The 20,488-nt window shown below is 42.1% G+C and overlaps 1 protein-coding gene and 1 long non-coding RNA gene across 7 annotated transcripts in view; one reads left to right on the forward strand and one right to left on the reverse strand.

Moving 5' to 3' along the window:
- Nucleotides 1-20,488, reverse strand: part of adgrb1 (adhesion G protein-coupled receptor B1) — a 447,596-nt gene that overhangs the window by 322,956 nt on the left and 104,152 nt on the right. The window lies entirely within an intron of this gene.
- LOC134298758 (uncharacterized) lies at nt 16,940-18,262 on the forward strand. Its single transcript, XR_010005847.1, has 2 exons — nt 16,940-17,245; nt 17,899-18,262. It is a non-coding gene; the product is annotated as an uncharacterized LOC134298758 (long non-coding RNA).

The following is a 20,488-nucleotide window of genomic DNA, read 5'->3' on the forward strand; positions in this document are numbered from 1 at the left end:
AGTAGTAACTTGCATCCAATGAGCATCTAAACACAATATATCTCAATTCCCACGAAAGCTCAGAGTTGAAGATTTCTTCCATAAAAAGATCTTTTCAAAGCTCTGGCTTCCAATAATTGACCTGGTATGCTGAAAAGACTCCATGTAAACACGACATGTGAATTGCAGTATGCAACTAACAGCTTGTCTATGTACATGGGTGCAGGGAATCTGCCCTTGGCTACAGGAAAATGTGAGAACGCATCGATGTATGACCATGTGGCGCTGTCTCTCCCTGAGTGAGGCTTTGATGCAGACATCTCAGTATTGTCGGCTTAATACAACCACTGTTAGTTCTTTCAAGACCTTAGGCAATGATCTCAGCTAACAGGGATCAAACTGTGAATATAATAGGATCATGAAGCTGACACCCAGAGCTTGGGAAGGTTCCATTTTTGGACTATAATCGCTAGAATGTCACCCACCCTTAGGATTCTGGATGTTGTAGTTTAAAAGGGGGGGATTGTTTCAAACTCTGAAGTCATTTCCTAGCTCAAGGTTGCGAATAATGAATTTTTTCAAATGTTGTCCGAATTAGAGCCCATTTCCGCTGTGTTGGCTCCAATGTTTCCAAATCAGGAAATGCAGAGATAAAGGCAGAATCAGAGGTAAGCTGTATTGCTTTAAATCACCAGCAGTAATAAGGTCTACCAACTGAAAGGTGGCCAGTTCGAAGCCCGGTCGGGGTGAGCACCCAACTGTCAGGCCCTGCTCACTGTTTACCTAAAAAGTTTGAAAACAGCTAAAGTTGTAAGTAGAGAAATTAGGTACCACTAATTTAGCGGGGGGAGGCCTTTTACGACAACATAGAATGTCAGTGACCAAAAGGCAGGAGAAAGTCCTGATGGCTTATCGTCAGAGAAAATGGAACAACAGCACCCCTCTGTGGCTGAATCTGAGCACAATCTCCAAGGCACCAAAGCTGGACTTCAAACACAATGTACCTCCTTTCTGTCTGTTCTGTTCTGTCCCGTCTGTCCAAACAGCATTGAATGTTTGCTGTGTATGTGTGCTCTGATCTGCCCTGAGTCCCCTTGGGGAGATAGGGCGGAATATAAATAAAGTGTTGTGTTGTTTCACTTATCAAGGGAGATGCCAAGTAAGAGAGAATCCCAGATCTTCCCTGCCTTCCATTGGTGGCTATTGATATTTTATGGACTTTCAGATATAACAGACTTTGTTCTGATGGCAATTTCAGTTACAATCCATTTTCTCATCAGTTTGGAGTACATTCACTGTTGTCATGTTTTACACCTATGATTGGCGAGGTGTGTATGGCAGGAACTTAATCAAGTTATCTGGGTGCAATCGCCTTTAGGTGATGGGATTTCTTGGTCTCCGTAAATGGGACGATGGGAGCTGGGCTGTGTTGATAAGGTGTCAGATCACCTTAGGTTAGATTTATGATGTCCCTGAATGATCAGCTTCTGGCTGACATTCTGATCTATTGTGTTTGCCAGGAGGCTAGCTGATAAGCAGGTTTCATCAGCTCTCTGCAGCATCGTCAGTGGTAAGGAATGCTAGAGACTGGAATCTAGCAACATTTCGAGTGGCAAAAGATTCCCGCCCCAGCTCCAGATGCAAAGAACATCCAGGAGATGAAGCTTTTCAATGCTAATCAAGGTGATTAACTACAACATTCACACTGGCCTCCTACTGACAAAGAGTTCTTCTCTCACCCTGGACTTTGCACTTTTATATAAACCTTCCTTGCTTAGTTTCTCCATACCTCACAACCTCTGAGGATGCATGCCATAGATGTGGGTGAAACATCAGGAGAGAATACTTCTAGAACATGGCCATACAGCCCAGAAAACATACAACAACCCTACAATATCTTACTTTACTCAACATCTTCTGGTTTTTCATCCAGAATACAGACTCAAGATGTTTTGAAATTCCATTTACTCTCATCTTCTAGATGCATACTTTTTTTTTTTTTACAATTTATCTCCACCAACATGCAGATACCTTCAAAGTCATTCCCATTTATGGTGACCCTAAGTCAGTGGTTCCCAACCTTTGGTCCTCCAGGTGTTTTGGACTTCAGCTCCCAGAAATCCCAATCACTTTACTAGATGTTAGAAATGGTGGTGACTGAAGTCCAAAATACCTGGAGGACCAAAGGTTGGGAACCACTGCCCTAAGTCAAAGCTATCAGGAGGTTTTCTTGGCAAGATTTGTTCATGGGAGATTTGCCTTCTATTGAGACTGAGTATGACTTGCCTGAGGTCACCCAGTGAGCTTCCATAGCTGAGTGAAGCATTGAACCCTTGTCTCCAAAGTCAAACCACTGCACCATGTTGGCTCTATCAAAGCACAATTTGTGGAGTAATGTTAGCTTCACTATATGCTGAAATAGAATCCATAATAAACATTTATATCGATAACCAAGCAGGATTGGTCATGAGTGCCATTGACTTAAGGACCTAAACCCTGGAGTTTTAGTCCTCAGTAAGAGGTGGGATTATATATTTCTCTGTTGGCACACAACTCAACCATTGATCCAATTGATCTGTTTTGTCAGGACTAACCAATTGAATTCCTATTACATTTTATTTTTAGATGTACACAATTTATAACTTCCATTTTCCTCCTCACTCCCCGCATGTATTTAACTGAAGCAACCTCGCCTGTTATCTTGAAGAAACTCTGAATATTCACCGCATCTCCAAAATGCCATCCTTTGGTTGCCAAGCTGAATTATTGATGAGCATACAGTTTTGTTTTCTGCCCACCATCTGTCTTCCCCATTTTGAAGGAAATGAGTATGTGTTGACCATTCCATGCAATCACTCACCCATCCATAACACTGACAGTTTCAATTGGCTAGCCAAAGGGAAGAGAAGGAAAAGAAAAGAAGTCAAAGAAGACTCAAGCTTATTTGTGGACAATAAATAGGCTTTATCTGTTTGAGGATTAGAAGGCCATGTCACTGAGGCATTGGATCCTGTCCAGGATTTGAAGAGCTTTAAAGAAGCTCTCCACAGTGCTGACCGTATTGGAGATACATGTCCCTGAACTTTGGAAAATTCCTTTCAAATTTGATCAGAAACATGGAAAGGAATCACTTGCCCCATTAGTATGGGACACCCCAGTTTTCATTGGATCATTGGGTAGGATTAGACATCATAATGAGAATAGTGGTGCATCTACATTGTGGAATGAATGCAATGTGAAGTGCATTTAACTGCTATGGCTCAACGAAGAAGAGGAGGAATAGGTGGAGAAAAGAGGAAAAAGAAGGCGAAGACCAAAAAAAAAAAAGAAAGAGTGGGAAGAAAGAGAAAAAGGGAGACGAGAACAAAGAAATTGGAAGAAAAGCAAGAAAAAGGAGAAAAGAAAGGAACAAGAAAGTGGAAAACAGAGGAAAAAGGAGAAGAGGGGAGGAGGACTGGAAGAAGAGAAATAAATAGAAAAAGTAGTGATAGAGGGATGAGGAAGGGAATGTCTAATAATAATAATAATAATAATAATAATAATAATAATAATAATAATAATAATAATAATAATAATGACACTGAAGAAGGAGACAGAAGGCCTGATCCTTGCAGCCCAGGAACAAGCCATCAGAACAAATGCAATTAAGGCCAAGATCAAAAAATTAGCTGATGACCCAAAATGCAGACTCTGCAAGGAAACTGACGAAACCATTGATCATATCCTCAGCTGCTGTAAGAAAATCGTACAGACAGACTACAAACAGAGGCACAACTATGTGGCCCAAAATGATCCATTGGAATTTATGCCTCAAGTACCACCTCTCAGCAGCAAAGAACTGGTGGGATCACAAACCTGCAAAGATAATGGAAAAATGAACACGCAAAGATACTGTGGGACTTCCGAATCCAGACTGACAAAGTTCTGGAACACAACACAACAGACCTCACAGTTGTGGAAAAGAAAAAGGTTTGGATTATTGGTGTCACGATCCCGGGTGACAGTCGCATTGACGAAAAACAACAGGAAAAACTCAGCCGCTATCAGGACCTCAAGATTGAACTTCAAAGACTCTGGCAGAAACCAGTGCAGGTGGTCCCGGTGGTGATGGGCACATTGGGTGCCGTACCAAAAGATCTCAGCCGGCATTTGGAAACAATAGACATTGACAAAATTACGATCTGCCAACTGCAAAAGGCCACCCTACTGGGATCTGCAGGCATCATCCGAAAATACATCACATAGTCCTAAACGCTTGGGAAGTGTTCGATTTGTGATACGAAATCCAGCATATCTATTTTGTTTGCTGTGTCAGATTATGTTGTTGTGTCAATAATAATAATAATAATAATAATAATAATAATAATAATAATAAATCTTTATTTGTATCCCACTTTTCTCTCTAAAATGGGACCCAAAGTGGCTCACAACATTGTGTAAAAGACAATATAAAACAATGTACATATATAAACACAGCCCATAAAACTATTTTACAATCAGAGATAAGTATACATATCTAAAAACATCCTTCTAAAACAATTATTGTAAGCTACTCAGCAAGACAGATGGTAAAGTTAACCAGACTCAATAAAAGTTAGCCTTCCTGTCATTACAGCTAAGTGTCTTCATCTAAAGCTTGTGCAAACAGGAAGGTCTTTAGCTGATTTTCAAAGATGTCAGGGAGGGGGTTGTTTTGCTCTCCTTGGGGAAGGAACTCCAAAGAGTTGGAGCGGCCACCGAGAAGGCCCTTTCTCTCGTCACCACCAACCACGTTTGCTATGGTGGCAGTAATGAGAGGAGGGCCTCACTAGAAGATCTTAATGTTCAAGCAGGTTTATATGAGGCGATGCAGTCAGATAGGTAAGTAGAACCTGAACCATTTAGGGATTTAAAGGTCAAAACCAGCACCTTGAATCTGGCCCAGAAAGGAATTATTTATTATTTATTTATTTACAATATTTATATTCCGCCCTTCTCACCCCGAAGGGGACTCAGGGCGGATTACAATGAACATACATATGGCAAACATTCAATGCCATCAGGCAAACTACATACAGTATAGACACACAGAGAGATAATTTTAACATTTTCCAGCTTCATGAGGGTATGCTCAATTCTGGCCACAAGGGGAGGTGTTGCTCCATCATCCACAAGTGACACCGAGTGCTGTACTTCCTCATTCCTTTCCACGTACTGATGGCAGTTTTAAGGTGTTGTAAATTAGCTAAATTAGCCTCCTGCATAAAGCATACCTAAATTTCCTAGTTGACAGATGCAACTGTCTTTCAGGCTGCTTAGGTAAACAGCAAGCCGGGATATTTTATGGTCGGGGGTTTAACCCGACCCGGGCTTCGAACTCATGATCTCTCGGTCAGTAGTGATTTATTGCAGCTGGTTACTAGCCATCTGCGCCACAGATGGATAGCCAGTGCAGGTGACTTACAAGGGGTCCAGTACCTGTTAATAACATGGCTGCAGATCTCTGAACTAATTGAAGTTTCTGGACACTCTTCAATGGCAGCCCCATGTAGAGCCCATTATAGTAGTCTAAATGGGATGTAACAAAGGCATGGACCACCATAGCCAAATCCAGGTTCTCAAGGTACGGTTGCAACTGTCGCACAAGTTTTAATTGTGCAAAGGCCCTTCTGGCCACCACCGACACCTGGGCCTCCAGGCTTAGTGATGAGTCCAGAAGGACCCTGAGACTGTTGACCTGTGTCTCCAGGGAGAGTGTGAACCCATCATAGAACTAACCCCCACCAGAAAAAATGAGGTTCTGGTGGGTTCATAAAGAAATGGACTCCGCTAATGGGTATTGCATTGGGAAAAGGAAATGAATTAATTATATGAATTGTAAAGGGTTTTCTTTCTTTTGTAACAGAATGAATAGAAATGTATTAAAATTTATTTTTTTAAAATAATGTGACCCCATTCAGCACCCTTTACCCTGATCTGCCTTCTGACTGACCAGGAGGACCTTCACCTTGTTTGGATTCAATTTCAATTTGTTTGTCCTCACTCTGTCCACAACAGCTGACAGGCACCAGTTCGGGATCTGTGCTGCTTCCTAAATAAATGCATATATTAGGTGGTGGTGGAGGAATGTGTAAAAATAAAACCAAATGTAAACATTTTAAACCTAGTAGAAATCAAAGCTGGGCACAAAAGGCAAGTGGGGCTGCAGGATATGAAGCAAGTGGAGAGATTTCACCATTCATTTGTCCTCCACCCAAGAAAGTCTGCAACTCGGCCACTTAAGGGGAATGAATGCATGGAGGAGACAAGACTACTAGCCTTGGCCACAGCTGTGAGAAGCAAGGAAAGGGTGAATCAGAAAGATGGTTGGACTTCACCGCTAGAGAGCCGAGGAAAAAGACCAGAGGCGGAAAGTGAGCTGCGTATTTTCACTGCTTTTCCGCTGCAAGGCTGGAAAGCCGTCCCCTCGCTAATTCTGGCCCGTGAGTCAATGAGAGTGGACAGTTCTGCCCTTCAGCCTCATTTCAACTTCAGATGGTGACAAGGGAAATAGAGAGATGGGGGGGGGGGGGGAAACAATCTGAACTAAGTCAGACAAAATGCAAATGTTAGTAATGGAGCTGATTGCATGGCACCCGGAACGTAGTGCAGGAGAGCAGGAGGGCAGGGGAGAATTTTAATAGGAAAGCAAGAGACTGACTTTGAAGACTTGATTTGGAAGCTGCTGGGGTCACTTCAGGACAGGGATGTTCCAGCTATTGTCCTCTTCTCCTTCACTGGATCTACTGCCTCCACATTGACCCGCTTCAGGGCTTTACTCACCTCCAGGCCAAAGGAGGGAAATCTTTGCAAACAGTTGTAAATTGTGTCCTCACAGATTAAAAAGGAATAATTCTATCACTTTAAAATGAAAGTTTTATTTTTTTTCCAAACTGTCATTGTTTTGTGCGTTCGAGTCAACTCTAACTTATGGTGGCCCTAGTCCTAGTATTTGTCCTTGCCTCGTTCAAAGGCCAAGAGAGTAAGAGGCTCACCAATGGGGTTTCCATGGAGGAGCAGGAAGTCAACCTTGGTCTCCTTGATCCTGGCCCATTGTTCAAACCGCTACTACTTTTGCTCCACAAACTCTGACATACATCACTTCATAGTCTGCTGACCTCTTTTAGCCATAATTGGTTACTCCTATCTCAGTGGGGTTGATAGAATCATTATACATTTTAATGTGAACTTTCAAGAGTGCAGAAATTGTTTGGTCATATAGATCAGCACCTTGGATAGTTCCTTTAATATTGACAATGAACACCATGGAGAGCTGACACAGTGTAAATGTACAGTAGTCTCACTTATCCAACATGAACGGGCTGGCAGAACATTGGATAAGCGAATATGTTGGATAATAAGGAGGGATTAAGGAAAAGACTATTAAACATCAAATTAGGTTATGATTTTACAAATTAAGCACCAAAACATCATGTTATAAAACACATTTGATAGAAAAAGTAGTTTAATATGCAGTAATGCTATGTAGTAATTACTGTATTTACGAATTTAGCACCAAAATATCATGATGTATTGAAAACATTGACTACAAAAATGCATTGGATAATCAGAACATTGGATAAGTGAATGTTGGATAAGTGAGTCTCTACTGTATTGTCGAAGGCTTTCATGGCCAGTCTGTATGGCCATGTTCCAGAAGCTTTCTCTCCTGATGTTTCACCCACATCTGTGGCAGGCATCCTCAGAGGTTGTGAGGATGCCTGCCACAGATGTGGGTGAAATGTCAGGAGAGAAAGCTTCTGGAACATGGCCATACAGCCCGAAAGACTCACAGCAAATCCAGTGTAAAGGTAGTTTAAGTGGTGTCAAACTGCATTAATTCTGCAGTGTAGACTTGCCCTATGATTTAAGCTAAACCACACAGTGGGTTCACTGATGTCACAAGCTTCTCTTGTATGTTCTCCTCTCCATCACAGGCAATTGACAGTTGATCCCTTTCCACCTCTTCCGCTTTGAAATCTCTTTCTCTCTGCCTTGTTTTCCTTTTATAAAATTATAAACATCCAGAATCACCAGCTGATAGGCTGAACCACAATGTGGGACCTTCAGCGGCAGAGTTTCCATGGTATCCTGAGCACTGATGGAGCTTTCTGAGTTGCTACAATACTTCACAGGAAATCAGCGAAAGGAGGGGGGTTAAAAACTATATATTGTCTCTTAAACACACAGCCTTTTCAATGGATCAAAGAGGTACAGCCTCTTCTCTCTGTAATCTGAAATGAAGTCATTTCTAAAGCAAAGTAGAGTTGCTTTTGAGCCCACCTAAGTGTCCCATAAGTGTAGCATAAACAAGCATACTCTGGCAGTCCATTATTGGCAAATAGAATGATAGAATCCTGAAGTTGGAAGGGATCTCATGGGCCATCTTGTTGAAAGTCCTGTTCACTAAAGGATGTCCAATGGAAGCAGCTTCAGATGTCTTTCTGAAGACATCTAGAGAAGAAGACTCACCACCTTTCTAGGCCCATTGCCAAGGTGCTCTAACTATTAAGAAACTCCTCCTAATGTTGATATCTACCGTCCATTACTTCAAAACATTAGACTGGGTCCTACCTTCTTGGGCAATAGAGGAGAACAGGATTGTTTAGCCTCAGGTGGATTCAGGTATGTTGTGTAGTCTAAATCTCCACTTGTAGCATTATGCATTCATTGTGCTTTGCTGCACTTTTCCAAGATTCAGCCATTGTACTTATGTAGAGTGTAGTTCAGCAGGCACCATACTGCAAAAGCCTTCACTGCACACTAGAGTTGTGATGTGATTTCAAGCATTTTGGACTTATGGTGACCTTATGGTGGAACTCTCTAATGCTTTGCCCACATCTATGGTAGGCATCCTCAGAGGTTGTGAGGCATATTGGAAACTAAGCAAGGGAGGCTTATGTATCTGTGGAAGATCCAGAGCGGGAGAATGAACTCTCGTCTGTTGGAGGGAAGTGTGAATGTTGCAATTAGCCACCTTGATTAGCATTTAATGGCCTTGCCAGCTTCAAGGCCTGACTGCTTCCTGTCTGGGGGAATCCTTTGTTCGGAGGTATTCGCTGGCCCTGATTGTTTCATGTCTGGAATTCCCCTGTTTTCAGAGTGTTGTTCTTTATTTACTGTTCTTTATTTACTGGTAGCCAGATTTTGTTCGTTTTCATGGTTTCCTCCTTTCTGTTGAAATTGTCCACATGCTCCTTGTGGATTTCAATGGCTTCTCTGTGTAGTCTGACATGGTAGTTGTTAGAGCGGTCCAGAATTTCTGTGTCCTCAAATAATATTCTGTGTCCAGGTTGGTTCATCAAGTGCTCTGCTATGGCTGACTTCTCTGGTTCCACTGAATACTAGAAGGAACCTTATGAAAATATAGAGCTGTTTATCAATTGACCCCCCATTGTCTAGGGATATGGTAAATATTCCTAATCTGGATGTCTTAAAAAAAGATGGACAGACACCTGCTTGGGATCATGAGCAGAATGTTAGACTCAATGGCCCATCAGGCCCTTTCCAAATCTATGGTTATATGATTCTAAACTTTAGATGTTGGATAAATCCTGCACATCTTCTGCTCCTTGAAGAATTCAGAGATTAGCTTTCCCTTCCTCCCTGCTTTCCACAGGGAGGAATGTCGACGCAACATGATGTGGTGAGATGTCCAAGGGGAACCGTGTGTTGTTCTTCCATAGAATTGGGATTGGCCAAGGTTCCTGTACAAAAACCCCTTTCCTCTCATCTCCCAAGTCAAGTTTGAACTAAGGGACTCAATCCAGCAGGTGATGGTTGGAAGCTGTCAAATCTTTTGTGGGCTTCCATCACTGTGATCTTCGTTTCTTAGCAACTCTCTCTGCTTTCATCAAAATACTCAAGCAAACAAAACAAAACCCACAAATGTCTCTGCCTTTAGCTTGCTATTTTGAGCTGAGATTGTGCCTGTTTCAAGTGTGCCCAGATCGAGTGGACAATACATAGAAGAAAGCAGCACCTCTCACAAACATGTGGCATTGAGCAAAGACTGGAGATTCTCCAAAGGCAAAGCGTTGAAAGCAAAGCTGAATGATAACAGGCCTTTTCATGAGTATCACAATAGAACCCTCCCTTTTGGCAACAGGGCTGGAGATAATTGTATGTGGGAGAGAAGTAGTTACAGAACGATGGAGTATTGTCCTGAATAGATATGGTTTGCCCACACAATCCTCATGGGTTAAGACTATCCACACAGGCCATGCAGGAAGCCATAAGTCTGAATTAGATTTCTTCATCCACCAGTGCTTAACAAAATTGGATTGGCGATGCAGCTTTTCTCACTACGCCATCCCTGATTGGTTGGGAACATTATGCAAAAGCTAAAGAAGATCTTTAGAGGAAATTTTCCTTAGGAAGAGAAAAATGGGGGCAAATAAGCATCAATATTTAGGAAAATATGAGGAGGATAGAGGGAAGCAGCTGACTCAATAGCTTTTGATTATGCCTTTGAAATATGAGGCTTTTCCAAGTCCAACACAGGGCAAACAGTCCAAACTATGTAGCAGAATTCTGCTCTACGATTCAACTCTACGATTCTATGATTCTATGGAGGCTTTTAAGCAGAGGCTGGATGGCCATCTGTCGGGGGTGCTTTGAATGAGATTTTCCTGTTTCTTGCCTGGGGTTGGACTGGATGGCCCATGAGGTCTCCTCCAACTCTACAATTCTATGATTCTATGCAGCTGAAATAAAGAAGTTGTGAAGCTGGTAAGGGTGGGCGGAATATCAAGTGTCTTGTTTCAGAGTGACAAGTGAGCAGCAGTGTTTATCTCCTGTCCAAGAAACAAACAATAGAGAAACACAGATAGTCCAGGTCCGTATACAAAGAGTGTGGTTGTAATAGTGCATAATGCAAGCACAAAAAGCAACCAGAGAAGGATCTAAACCCATTCAGGGTAAGAGCTGTTAAAGAGGGGGAGAAGCTACTGTCTGGGAGTCCAATGGCATCTCCTTCTCTGGAGGTTTTGAAACAAAAGCTGGATAATAGAGGTGTGCGTGAAAAATTTTCCTTCATTTCCTTTGTGCTATCATTTCGTTTCGACCATTCGTCTACACAAAATGAATGACGACATTTTCGTAGGCCACACAATCATTGTGCTTGCTTTCGTTTCCTTTTGTTTCGGCCGCGTAACAATAAGCACTGACAGAGGGCTGTTTTCCCATTACAGCTGCTGATGTGTACCGATGGGTGTTAATAATAATATTAAAATAAATAACGATAGTTACTCTGGTACCCTAAGCTGAGCCTGGGTCCGGGAGAGAAGGGCCTCCCAACTACATCCAATGTGGATCAATGATCATATTTATATTAATATTAAGAACAGCAGTTATTCTGGCACCCTAAGCTGAGTCTGGGTCCAGGAGAGAGACTCGGAAGCCCTCCCATTGCAGCCAATGGTCCAAAAATTTTAGTTTTTTTCGTAAGCCAGATGAAAATTTGTGTCATACAGGCAGCCCATTTTCATTAGAGGGACACGAATACGAAAATGAGACAACGCGAATGAAAACACACAAAACAAACAGCAATTCTATATGAATGCACACCTCTACTAACATGCAGGAGGGCTTGGATTGGGTATATCCTCATGGTAGGATGTGATTGGACAGGGTGGCCCTTGTGGTATCTTCTAACTGCATTTGACGAAATAAAGTAACTCAGTAACACTCTATGATTCTAGAGAATTACTGAAGAGAATAGCCCAAGGAGAAAGCTGAAGGTCAGGAGACAAGAGAGCATGATGCCAAAAAGAGATAGTGGAGCTAATTGTTTTACAGCACAGAAATGGGGTTGGTTGTATTAATTTATAACCAGCTGCAGCTCAGAAGAGTCAGCCTAATTATCCAAGCATTTCCTACTTAAGGTAGGCCAATCTCGTGTTTCTGTTGCCAGAATTTTGATATCCTCCCCCAGTGGCACAGTGGATTAAACCACTGAGTTGCTGAACTTCCTGACCGAAAGGTCGGCGGTTCAAATCCAAGGAGCGAAGTAAGATCCTGGTGTCACCTCTAGCTTCTGCCAGCTTAGCAGTTCAAAAACATGCAAATGTGAATAGATCAATAGGTACTGCTCCGGCAGGATGGTAATGGTGCTCCATGCAGTCACACCGGCCACATGACCTAGGAGGTGTCTACGGCTCTTCAGCTTAGAAATGGAAATGAGCACCAACCCCCAGTGTCAGACAAGACTGGTCTTAATGTCAGGGGAAAACCTTTAGGTTTATTATTAAGGTAGTTCAGCTTCCAACTCTCTCTGTTCAAGGTCTACATTATGGGCTCCACTTAAAGGGAGGAACTGACTGGTTCCCATCTTTCCCTTCCTCATCTGAGGAGACCTCCTCCAGGTGGGACATGACATTATGACTAACCACTCAGCAAACAGGGATTATCAAAGATGTGAGGAGCTGTTACATGGAATATGGAGGAAGCTTGTCTTCCATGAATCTAGAAGATGGAACACCAAATTAACAGACTGAAGTCCCAAGGAAGGGGATTCTGACTAAATATTTGGAAGGACTACCTGTCATAGAATCATAGAATAGTAGAGTTGGGCAGTAGCAATGGGCTACCTGTGAAGGTGGTGTACAAGGAACCAGGAGGCCATTTGTCTCAAGGGTGTTTTAGCAGTGGAGGCATCTGATGACAAGTGATTAGAATAATAGAATCATAGAATCACAGAGTTGGAAGAGACCTCATGGGTCATCCAGTCCAACCACATTCTGCCAAGAAGCAGGAAAATCACATTCAAAGCACCCTTAACTGATGACCATCCAGCCTCTGTTTTAAGCCTCCAAAGAAGGAGCCTTCACCACAGTCTGGGGGAGAGAGTTCCACTGCTGAACAGCCCTTCTCACAGTGAGGAAGTTCTTCCTAATGTTCAGATGGAATCTCCTTTCCTGTAGTTTGAAGCTCTTGCTCCATTGCTCCGCATCCTAGTCTCCAGGACAGCAGAAAACAAGTTTGCTCCCTCCTCCTTATGAATTCCCTTCACATATTTAAACATTCAGCCTTCTCTTCTGCAAGCTAAACATGCCCGGCTCTTTCAGCCGCTCCTCATAGGGCTTGTTCTTCAGACCCTTGATCATTTTACTCATCCTTCTCTGGACACATTCCAGCTTATCAACATCTCCCTTCAATTGCGGTGCCCAGAACTGGATACCGTGTGATTGCAGATGTGATCTGACCAAGGCAGAATAGAGGGGTGGCATGACTTCTCTGGATCTAGACACTAGACTCCCATTTATGCAAATCAAAATCCCATTGGCTTTTTAAGCTGCCGCATCATATTGTTGGCTCATGTTTGACTTGTTCCCCACTAGGACTTCAAGATCTTTTTCACATGTATTGCCAGGTGTCCCCCATTCTGTATCTTTGCTCTACTGTTGGTTGTTATGCCCCTTCAAGTTGTTTCTAATCTACAGAAACTCTTAAGTGAACTTATCACAAGGCTTTCTTGCCAAAATGTATTCAGAAGAGTTTTTCCATTGCCTTCCCTTGAGGTTCAGAGAATTTTAGTTGCCTAAGGACAGCCAGTGGGTTTTCATGGTCAAACAGAGGTTCGAATCCTGGTTGCCAGAGTTATAGTTCTACACGCAAACCATTACACCACATTGGCTACTATCCATTTCTACAATTCTATTATTTCCTGATACAATGGAATACTTTAATAAGTCCATTGCCACAGGTCAGTGTGTTGTTGATGCTGTATACTTTCAAACAGTTTCCATGTTGGCTACCCTAAGGTAAAACTATCCTGGGAAGACGTGTTCAGAAGAGGTTTGCCTTCCTCTTGGCTGACAGAATATGCCCAAGGTCACTCAATGAGTTTCCATTCCTGAGTGTGGATTCAAACCCGGATTTCCAGAATCATAGACCAACACTCAAACCACTTCAGGGTTTTATAGGTTATGATCAACTGGCATGTAATTAAAAGATTCAACCGCTAGGTGACTCCAAAGTCTACAAATCAACCTCTTGGTGCAAGTAACCCATTGAAGTAAAAGTGTTTTGGCCCCATTTCCACTGCAATATAATGAGTCTATACCAAGATTGGGCAAACTTTGGTCCTCCAGGTGTTTTGGACTCCAACTCCCACAATTCCTAACAGCCGGTAGGCTGTTAGGAATTGTGGGAGTTGGAGTCCAAAACACCTGGAGAGCCGAAGTTTGCCCATGCCTGGTCTGCACTGCCATATAATGCACTTCATTGCAATTAAACTGCATAATGAAACTGCATTGTATGGCAGTCTAGAGGGGCCTTATTGACAGATGGTCAATGCATTGTATAGCTTCCCAAGCCAAAATGTAGTGCACGACTCACTTGTGGGTGTCCCATCAGTGATTCAACAAATTCTCCCACTTTTTTTGGCAAATTTATTATTTTTTAATATTCAAATAGGACACCATGCTGGGGGTTGAATAGAAAGGGGGTGATTGTATGGCCCTTGTGGTCTTTTCTGACTCTATAATTCTATACATGGTGTGAAGCTTGGCCAAGCCTGATGTACAGATTCCCTCCACCATAAGCCACTTGTTCAAGATGAAAAACAAAGCCAGGAAACTCCAATGTTTTGACTTATTATTCTGCAGCCTTAATGGACTCAGCCCCATCCTCCTCCTCTTCTTCTCTCTCTTTCTCATCTTCTCAATCCACGCTTTCCGCCTCCACTCGGAACTTAGTGCAATGACGTCGCCTAGAAGAAGCCCACACAGGCTTCTCGCCCAATCCAAACTCCCTCTAGTACATTTGTCTAAGTCACATTTAATTTTAAGAGCAAGGGAAAAAAAGAGGAAGAAAAAAAAAAACAACCTCTCAAGGAAAAGATCTTGCTTAGCAGCAACTGCCAAGAGCAACTGTTTTGGTGATTCATACATAATTCAGAAAGTAAATGTTGGTTGAAGAATGTCTTTCCCCCCTTTAAAAAACAAAGCAAAATAAAACACAAATGCCTTTGGCAGATCAAGGATTCGAAACATTTCCAATTCAATACATTTTCCCTATGAACTAAAAGAAGATATTTTGGTCAAAAGGAGAGAACGGCTTTGAAGAGTGTTTCGCCAAATGTATTGAGACACACTGGGACCGGTGAATCGCCTTTAAGTAGTGCTTTGATTCATTGGGAAAACTGATCCGGAGGTCTTTGTAGTACTTTGGCTTTATCAGTTAAATGTATCAGGTACAATTGATGTAAGTCAGTGGTTCTCAACCTGGGGTCCCCAGATGTTGTTGGCCTTCAACTCCCAGAAATCATAACAGCTGGAAACTGACTGGGATTTCTGGGAGTTGTCTGCAAGGTTGCAACCTCATTTCTGCTCAGGGTTTTGCTTCCTTAAAGGTGTTTCTACTTTCTACTCTAGAGGAGAGGTAGGCTTCTCTTTTTGTTTGCTGGGATTACTATTATTAATAATTATTATTATCTTTTAGAAATATTTTCCGAAGGAGAGTAAGGGAAGGCGAAAAAGAAGCTAAAAGGGTGAAAGCCTCCATATGCCCATGTGCACTCCACCCACTGTCCCACTAAATAAAAAGAATCAGGAAAGTAAAGGAAAATCAAAAAGCTTAAATGTGATGCTGAATATGGGAAGTAGGAGCTGAGACCAGCTCTGCTTGTTTTTGTTTTGGGTGGGTTTTCCTACTCGGAGGGCCTTTATCGTTATGGACTTCCAGAAGTACTGAAGGAAACGGAATATGTGCACAACTCATATATATATATATATATATATATATATATATATATATATATATATACACACACACACACACACATATACACACACACACACACACACACACACTAACTGGGCTTGCTGTAGTCCAGCCCCAACCTCACCAGACTTTACTGAAACACCATTCACCCAATCTCCAATTGTGAGTAGAACAATCTCCTTCTTTCAATGCAGCAGATGTCTACAAAAGTAAATTGGAAGGGAGACATAGATAGCAGCAAAAGTGTCATAATCACACTAAGTAGTGACCATGAATATGGATCACTACTCAGTCATGATTGTCACACATTTGCCACAATCAAAAAGCCCTCCCTATCTTCCCAAGTATCAGCTGCATGGAGCTATGAAAGCAATTGGAGAACAGGTAAATGGTGTTTATGTCAGGTTAGGGGCAGTTGGGCTGGGAAAGGATTCATAGTTTGCTCAAGAGGATTCTGAACAATAAGAATAATGCAGTTGACCCTCCAAGTTTATGGCTTTTGCAGATTTGGTTATTCATCAATTAGTTTGACAATTTGGCTATCCAGCAGAAGCTCATCATATGCTGGATATGAAAATAGAATTTATAGAATCATAGATTTGGAATTGACCTCAGGGGCCATCCAGTCCACCCCTCTTCTGCCATGCAATCACTTTTCATATTGCTGTCATTACTACAGTAGGTGTTCTACGTGCTCAAAATTAATAGATGTTTGAAATGAAGAAAAGAAAGTAAAAGACTGGGAGGTTTTTAAAGAGAGGCTGTGTGGCCATCTTCTGGGGGGCTCTGTCTGTAAGAATGCTGTAATTGTGCTATTGGACACAACCATTGGTGTGCATGGTGACATCAATGATATGGTAGTGGTGTCCACTGTCCAGTGATATTGATCATAGATACTATGCAGAGATCTAGGAAGTGTTCACATTTGGCATCATAGCAGCAGGAACAAGTAGAGGTCTCTATCTTTGGTTGCAATAAGGGACAGGTGGTGGTCACCATAACCACAAATGGAAATGGATTTGCCCACCCATCAATGAAATAACGAGACCAGACAACTGTTTTGGGATGAATATGGACAACTTTTGTTACATTGTTACCTATTTAAACTTTCTTCATGAACTGCAACCAGTTAAAAGTGGGGGTCTAAACTTGATGTTGTGTAAGCCAAGGCAGTGACTATCCCAGACCCACTCTTCATCTGACATTGGACAAGACACCTGGGTTCCCCACATAGCTCATTATGAGTCATAACCAGGGCAACTGCTTAGGGAAGCTGCATAGAGTATTCAAACTCCAAGTTGAGAAACTTCAGGGATTAGAATTTCCCAGCAGCTCCAAGGCCATTTCTGTTCATCCCCAACTCGGCTGTGTGAACTTGCTGGTGAGGGTTCTCGTTTCTGGCCTTCACCAAAACGGGTGCCTTATGTGCACCGAGATGTAAATTGTATCCTCATATTCCACATGGCAACCTTTTTAATGGCTCCACATATTGCCAGTTACCCACCAACCTCAACTGTGTAAGGTAGGTGAAATAACCCCTATTAAAGGGGGGGGGGGGAATTCCTACTCGGCCCTGAAGCGACCCTCTGGTACACTGCTATAGAGTGAGAGGGTGGGCCAACATTTGCTGCTTCAATGCTGGAGCTGAGAGGAGTAGACACCAAAAGTGTTTACTCCGCCTCCTTAACTTGGTCTCTTCATTGGGTGGGCTAGAAGGAGAAACCTAAGTCTCTGCAGTTCCAGACTCTTCCCAAAGAAGGAATATCTTTCCAGCTCAGACAGCTCCGGGCTGTGGCGCAGGCTGGAGAGCAAGCCAGCTGCAACCAGCTGCAATGAATCACTCTGACCAGGAGGTCATGAGTTCAAGGCCCGCTCGGAGTTTATGTTTGTCTTGTCTTTGTTCTATGTTAAAAGGCATTGAATGTTTGCCTATATGTGTAATGTGATCCGCCCTGAGTCCCCTTCGGGGCGAGAAGGGTGGAATATAAATGCTGTAAATAAATAAATAATAAATAATAATAATAAAACTCATAATGAATCCATCATCCCCTGACATTGAAACCACTCCAATGCTGAAGACCACCATTCTGCATTCCTTCATCCACATCACTCCCTACATCTTTGCCACAACGATCCATCAAAATTGCTTTGACTTTGTTGCCTTCTCTTCCCCAGAATCCTGTGTCACCATCATCAGCCTGACAATTGGCACCATAATCTAGCAACTGAGGGAAAGCTTTGCATTGTTCTCTCCAACAATGCCTCTGGACACACCAGGAGTGGATGAAGCCTGGTTGTTTGTTCTTCCAGAGCTACTCTCAGTTACGGCTGAAAGAACTTCAAGGTTTGCAAAGTGCTAGTAAAACTCAGCGGGGTGATCTCGTTCTCTATATTAAGCAGCTGATGGGGTAATTTTATTCTATATTAGCGGTTGCCAGAAACCACAAAAAGTGGAGTATATCTCCTGGGTGGATGAATCCAAAAGTGAATGCAGCAGAGAGGTACAAGATGGGTGATTAAAGCACATCAAGAAATGTTATCTTCTCCCTTCATCTCTCTCCAATTTATTTGTTACCAGGGAAGAAAATGTTAAATGCTAATGGGAGTAGAATAAAGTCCTGTTTTTGTATTGGCGGTGTCAGGACAACTCCGTAACCATGACAACATGCAGTTCAACTTATCTCCTATAAGATAATGTTCTTTTATTTTTGTCCTCAGTCACCAGCAATTCCTTTTCTTCCCCCAGTGTTTTTCAGTTGAGCAATGGTAGACCCATTTGGAAATGTGTGGAGAATGCTGGATATCCTTGGTTGCATCTACACTGTAGAATGAATGCAGTTTCATGCCACTTTAGCGGTCATGACTCAATGCTATGGAATCATGGAAGTTGTAGCTTTTCTAGGTCTTTAGCTTTTTGTGTCAGAGTGCTGTTGCCTAACTGAACTACAAATCCCAGATTTCCATAGCAATAAGGCAGGGCAATTAAAGTGGTGTCAAGCTGCAATAATTCTACAGTGTAAATCAGGGGTCCTCAAACTTTTTAAGCCGAGGGCCGGTCCACAATCCTTCTGACTGTTGAGGGGCCGGATTATCATTTGAAAAAAAATACAAACAAATTCCGATGCACACTACATATGTCTTATTTGTAGTGCAAAAACAACAACAACAACAACAACGAAAGAACAATACAATATTTAAAAATAAAAACAATTTTAACCAACATACATTTATCAGGATTTCAATGGGAAGTGTGGTCCTGCTTCTGGCCAATGAGATAGTCAAGTTAATTAGGGTTGTTGTTGTTGTTGTTGTTGTGTGCCTTCAAGTCATTTCAGACTTTGGGTGAGGTGAGCCTAAGTCTAAAATTTATTATTTATTTATTTACTGCATTTATTTACTACATTTGTATCACACCCTTCTCACCCTAAAGGGAACTCAGAATGGCTTACAAATTATATGTACATACAATATATTATATTATTAGCATAGCACAATATTAGCATTATATATTACTATATTGAACTATACCACTATACTGTAATACTATTAGCAATATTATATGTAATATAGAATATATAATCAATATTATTATATAGTATTATTATTAGTGTTATATTGTATTACATTATAATATTATTATCAATATTATATGCATATACAATATATGATATTATAAAACTGAGGGCGGGGGCCAGGTAAATGACCTCGGAGGGCCGCATCCGGCCCCCGGGCCTTAGTTTGGGGACCCCAGGTGTAAATGAACCCAAGGTAGCACCTAAATACAAAGGATAAGCAAAGGGTGAAGCTGAATATAATTGCAGCATTCACAAAAGTATTCAGACAAAAGGAATAACAAGTTAGATTACTGCTCAATGTTGGAGATGTCACAGATATTGGTCAGTAAGTGCCTGTGACTTTGATGATGGAGGCATTCAAAATAAGTACTAGTTATCTATTGCCCTACCATGGATGTTTAGCTATATATGTACTCAGAGGTCAAAGGGAAGTCAGAATCATAGACTCATAGAGTCAGAAGAGACCTCGTGGGCCATCCAGTCCAACCCTATTCTGCCAAGAAGCAGGAAAATCGCATCCAAAGCACCCTGGATGTTCAGGTGAAAGGAGATTCCACCTGAACATCAGGAAGAACTTCCTCACTGTGAGGGCTGTTCGGCAGTGGAACTCTCTCCCCCGGGCCGTGGTGGAGGCTCCTTCTTTGGAGGCTTTTAAGCAGAGGCTGGATGGCCATCTGTCGGGGGTGCTTTGAATGCGATTTCCTGCTTCTTAGCGGGGGGTTGGACTAGATGGCCCTTGAGGTCTCTTCCAACTCTACTATTCTATGATTCTATGATTCTATGATTCTATGGATAGATGGCCATCCAGCCTCTGTTTAAAAGCCTCCAGAGAAGGAGCCTCCACCACACTCTAAGGTAGAGAGTTCCACTGCTGAACAGCTCTTACAATTAGGAAGCTCTTCCTAATGTTCAGGTGGAATTTCCTTTCCTGTAGTTTGAAGCCATTGGTCCCCATCCTAGTCTCCAGGACAGCAGAAAACAAGCTTGCTCCCTCCTCCCTATGACTTCCCCTCACATATTTATACATGGCAATTATCATGTCTCCTCTCAGCCTTCTCTTCTTCAGGTTAAACATGCTATAAAGACAGAGAATTTGAGAAGCAAGTATTGGGGGAAACTAGGCATAGTAAAATAAGAAATGAAATACATCTTTGTGGATTTGATTTTTGTGGATTTGATTATTCATGGAT

The sequence above is a fragment of the Anolis carolinensis genome, chromosome 4 (assembly GCF_035594765.1).
Source record: "Anolis carolinensis isolate JA03-04 chromosome 4, rAnoCar3.1.pri, whole genome shotgun sequence".
In the NCBI taxonomy this organism is placed as follows: domain Eukaryota; kingdom Metazoa; phylum Chordata; class Lepidosauria; order Squamata; family Dactyloidae; genus Anolis; species Anolis carolinensis.